Below are 5,580 nucleotides of genomic sequence, written 5' to 3' on the forward strand. Positions count from 1 at the left end.
TTCGATGGATGTACCACGTACACATATGATATTATCTTGTATGTATACCGCATTATAATAGTATCACATGTGTGACAAACCTCGTACATGTAATACATACGTCCGTCGAGAATATGCTGTACGATATTTTCGAACGACCTCAAAGACCGAAAATTCTATCGAACTGTCAAATCTACCCCTCTCGACCCGCCACTGTTGCGGTGTGAAACGCAAAAAACCTTGATTTTCAAATTGCGTCATGTGCCCGCCGCGTATGTTTGACAATATCATAATATTGACGAATTTTTTTCATGGCCCACATAAGACATAAAGCAAAATATTATAATTAAATTTCGGCGTTTTGATGATTGATCCGTGACGATAAGCGCGTGCGTGTATGAGACATGAGTGTGCGTTCGTGTGTTGTTCGCGACAACATAGTGTGAGTGAATTTATCGAATTGTACTACACACATTATGTCTATGATAATGATAATAATAGGTAATAATATGTGGTATTAAATTATAATTTATAGCACCGGAAGGGAGAACAATGCAATAAATTATGTTTTCTAACATTTGTTTTTTAGATTTTTCAATTATACCGAACTGGTTTTTGGCTGTTTTTCGATGTTGGCGGAATAATGAACGCATTTAATCGGTGTCATATTTCACGAGTTTGCTGCAAACAATACCGAATATACCTGCTTAGAATAATGTTTTTTAGTTATTTTGATGATTTTCGACGTACAGCGTTTCAAAAGGTCGATGCAAATCTAAGCTAAGCTCTCCAGTCTATATTTAAATCAAAATCGAAATACTCATTTATTCCACGGAGGTACCTAAGTAATAATATTATTATTATTATTATTATTATAGCTATACGTATTTGCACGCGCGCGCGCTCGCGCATGTGGAAGACACGACTATATATACGATGACGATGATGACGACGACAGAGTTGATTAAATTTCCAGTACGAAGACCGCAATAGAGCCTGCAGGCTTCTCTCTTATTAATCTAGATTGTAATTAACCGACAGACAGTAGGTGGCCTCCGAGGCGCTAGCGGGGGGTCCGGCTAAATTAGGACGGCCTAAGTGCACCAGAACTCGTAGCTACTTGTACGTATAATATTATACTATATACACACACAGGCACACAACTCTATGATCGCAAGCGTCATAATGCACCCGGCAACAGCAGTCGTCGCGTATATAATATTATTATCGTGTACCTATATTATAATAATATTATAATATATTCTCTGATGTTGGCATACCTATAGTAAATATATACAAAGTCCGCGTTCGATTTACAAATAGATTGCATCGAATTGTGCATAATAATATTATTCTATAAGTTCCATTGCCACCAAATAGTGTTTACTATATTTATATAGGTGTAGTCACCTATTCGTAATACGTACAATGTATGGGCCATTTGCATGTAATATAGTCAAGTACAGTAAACAGTAATAGTATACGACTATACGAGTATTGAAAGCGTACGGTCGCATCATCACTCACAATCCGTATGATGATTATACCTCATCATAACGTCCATCGTCTGTTAGATCATAAAATTATAAAAAATATAATTATACTCACGCCGTCAACACGTGTCTTACTTTGCATTTATATTTTTGGCTAATTTATTGATTTCATTCGACTTATGAAATGTATTAGGTTTCATATATTATTATATACTAGTTTAATAATATGGATTCGTAATTTTAAAAAAATAATAGTATTTATATAAATATATATCCATACAAAAATTATAAATTTAAAGAGCTTGTACGTTTCAACACTGTAGCCTTATAAATTCTCGAACCACTTTCGATAAAATTAGATTTCCGGATTTTTTAGCTTTTTTTCCTGCTCTTTCGAAAATCGAATAATTGTTTGTTTATAATACATAGGGTTGCTATTTGTTACAAAAATAGAAATTTAAAAATAAAATCAGTAGGTAAAAACTAGCCGGCATGCGTTACTACGTGATTTTATTTTTGAATAAAATTATAATATTTAATTTATTGTTTGTATTATTCAAAAGTACAACAAAAGACGATCTGATGACTTATGTTTGTAGCCTATAGACTCGACAACTATATTCGACCGATGTTGACGAAAATTTCAGAGATCGTTTTTAGAGATATCAGAAAAGTTTAGAGAGTTGTTTGAACTACGTTTGAAAATATACCGAGTGCTACATCCAACCCGCCACTGGCAGATTGCCCAACTCGGTCAAATTATTTCAAAGAGAGAGATACACAGATTCCGATTGGCCCGTAACCCGAGGTACACTACAACTGAAACACACCGATATAGCGCCATGTTTTATAACGTTAATTTATTCTCAGGCTAAGTCGAATTATTATGGTTTATCATAGCTAGTCTTAAATACATACAAATTATTTTCACAATAACGCATTTATTATTATTATTATTATTTGTCATCAACTTAAAGAGTAAACAACGTACTTCAATTATTAACATTACGGGTGTGGTTTAATGCGGTGGTAAATATAAGAAAACCTTAGTACCAGTTTTTAAAAAAAATATCTTGGTATTTTTATTGTGATTTATGAGTTGAAGATTTATAAGTGAAAATTCTAGAGACTTTCAAAGATCAAAAATACTTCAACTAGAGTTTTTAGTAACAATAACATAGGTTTTAAAAAACTATTATATTGCTGGTAATTTTGAGATACTCATTGACATTTTCTAAATCTTTTTCGATTTATGCTGATGTACCTATGAGCAATTTGATTTTATGTATATACTTGTGCTGAATAACAATCCATGTTATAGGAATATGTTTAATTTTAATCCAATTACTATTTTCTAATATAGGTCTTAAATACATCATAATATTATATTAAATAAATTTATTTAACAGTAAATAAATTGTTTTACACAACTTTATAATATATAGGTACTCGCTTCTATACAATAGCATTACGTATTTTGCTGTGTACAGTTTTTATAATTTATATAGACGTGATACGAAGAAAAACTTATGTATTGATGAATCATGAAAATCATAATATTATGCACAGTGAATTTTAGTTTCCTAATTAGATTATATATTGTAATACGCGATTGTACCATAGTATTTAACCGAATAATTTTTGTAAATTATAAAAATAATAACATCACATTGGCATATCTGAAAACTATATATAGTATATATTCTATGAGAGGTATATGAAAAAATGTATTTAATAATGTATAAATTATTAATTGTTACCGACAGAAATCCAAATTAATTTAAGATTGGACGGTTTATATTTAATTGTCTTTAATTATTTACAATTCAGTTCTGACTTAGTCTCATATAGAAGCTCACTTCCCACATTGTTTTTATTGCTTTATGAGGTTTATAAAGCTTAATTACCCGAAGAGTTTCTACTTTTCTGCGCAGAATGCTTTATTTTTACAGACATCTACGCTGCTGTTTAGAAAGAGCATTTGTGGCTACTCAGTGTACTCTATTCAATAATATTTTGCTTCAAGTGTATACGTTAAAGCTAAATAATAATACCTACAGATTAAACTTTCATCTAAAGACTAAAATATTATAATAATTATATTATGTACATAAACTAGGTACAGTTATCGTACACTTAAGCCTTAAATGTACTCGTATTCTGTATTTTATGTATATTATATTTTATAACTTATACTCGTGTTTAAATAGCATTGCCGATTAATGGTGATAATTGCTTAAAGTAATACATAATATTTTCCACAGTAGTTGTAGAAGTGTCAATACTGCTCTAATTAACGGTGTTTTACAACATTTAATGTCAACGTTAAACATTATTACTTTACAAAACACCTGCGAATGTGTCGTGTTCAAAAACAAAAAAAAAACATTTTATGAATTAAAAAATACTAGGCATACAAAGGTCGCCTAGCTATTTTATAATTTACTAACGGACCCGACAGAGTTGTCCTACATGATATTTCAAGCGATTAGGATATTAAACAAAGTATGAAATTAAAGACAAATAATGTAATAATTTCATTATTCTTAATTTTGAAATAATAAATAATATTATAAAATATAATAATAAAAAATAAAAAATAAAATAAATATTATTAATATAATTAATATTTTATCAATTTTTCTAAAAACAATTCGTTATAGTCAATAACGTTGCGAATTGATGAATAATATTTTCAGTCGATTCCAGAGGAGTATAAATGAATAAACTTGACGGTTTTCTAACGCGAGAACATGCCACATATAGTTGGCCATGTGAAAAGACAGGATTTTCTATATCCAACCCACAAATCGACATTGTTTGACCTTGTGACTTATTTATAGTCATGGCAAATTGTAGACTTCTGAATTGAATGGGTGAGTGTGAGTCTGAAAGGATCATTGGGATTCATGGCAGGAGACTACTTCACCTTTAAATTTTCCGTTCAAAATTGTAACTTCAAGAACATTGCCCATAATTTTTTGGCAATACCGCAATTCTAATTTCATCCCATTTTGGATTACACGTAAATGTATTGGAAGTACCGATGTCGTTGATATTATTATTCCATTAATAGTTATTAATTTTAACAATTATAATTTTATTTTTCTGTTGTGGCTTCATGGTGCGATAACTGTTAATAACAATATATAAGCGATAGAAATGCGTGATTTAATTTAATTATTTCGTTTATAATATAATTAAATTACTTACTAATAATATTGCAGATATAATATTAAAACAATCGAGAAAACTTTCGGACGAAGTAAGCTTAGGTTTTTGTTAAGTGCCTCAATCACAGCGATAAATAAATAAATACAATACAGCATAACTTAAGGTAATATTTAAAAATATATTTTGTAATTTTTATGTAGAATGACTAAAATGTACTAATTGAAATCTTATTTGTAGTTTAGAAACTATACAAAACAAGAAAAGTATCATAAATATGTTTACCATGTTTACTCGTTTATATCCTTGGTTACACGTACACAATAATAGTTCGCGTATATCAGAGAATGTCTGGAAAAAAAACATCATCGTAGTTCATACACAAAGCAAAAAAAAAAAAAATCTCGCTTAGTGAATAACAATTGACCTATAGGCTATAGGTACATTGCAACTCGCTTATCGCGAATAAACACTTGCGAATGATGCGTTTTTCTAGCCGTTTTCTTTTAAAACGATAATCCTGTTAAAATTATAGGTATAGTGTATACTGTATACTAGTTTTTTTTATATAATAAATAACAATAGTATTGATAAAAATATGTGTTCAATAATAATATAGATTATAGCATTATGCTTTTCGCTCATTAAAATCTAAAAAATAAAAAATAAAATTATGTGAAAAAATAATAATATGTAAAGAGATGCCTATAAAAATAAAAAAACAAATCAACAAATCAAACTGTAAATAAAAACACGATTGTTTTGTGCAACTCATTTTATGAGTATTTGTGAGAAAATTGATTGAATAAATGTACCCATAAACGCCTTATTATTATAAACAAATAATATTTATTTTGCAATTTTATATTATGAGTGGAGTGCTGAATTTATCGATATTGTTATACAATGATAAAATTAGATCAAAATATTTTATTAT

The 5,580-nt window shown here is 29.3% G+C and overlaps 1 long non-coding RNA gene across 1 annotated transcript; it reads right to left on the bottom strand.

Moving 5' to 3' along the window:
• Nucleotides 1–4,072: 4,072 nt before the first annotated feature.
• On the bottom strand, nt 4,073–4,914 carry LOC126552713 (uncharacterized). Its single transcript, XR_007606125.1, has 2 exons — nt 4,686–4,914; nt 4,073–4,605 (listed from the first exon to the last, which is right to left on the bottom strand). It is a non-coding gene; the product is annotated as an uncharacterized LOC126552713 (long non-coding RNA).
• Between the last annotated feature and the right edge of the window lie 666 nt (nt 4,915–5,580).

Source organism: Aphis gossypii, chromosome X (assembly GCF_020184175.1).
Source record: "Aphis gossypii isolate Hap1 chromosome X, ASM2018417v2, whole genome shotgun sequence".
Lineage (NCBI taxonomy): Eukaryota > Metazoa > Arthropoda > Insecta > Hemiptera > Aphididae > Aphis > Aphis gossypii.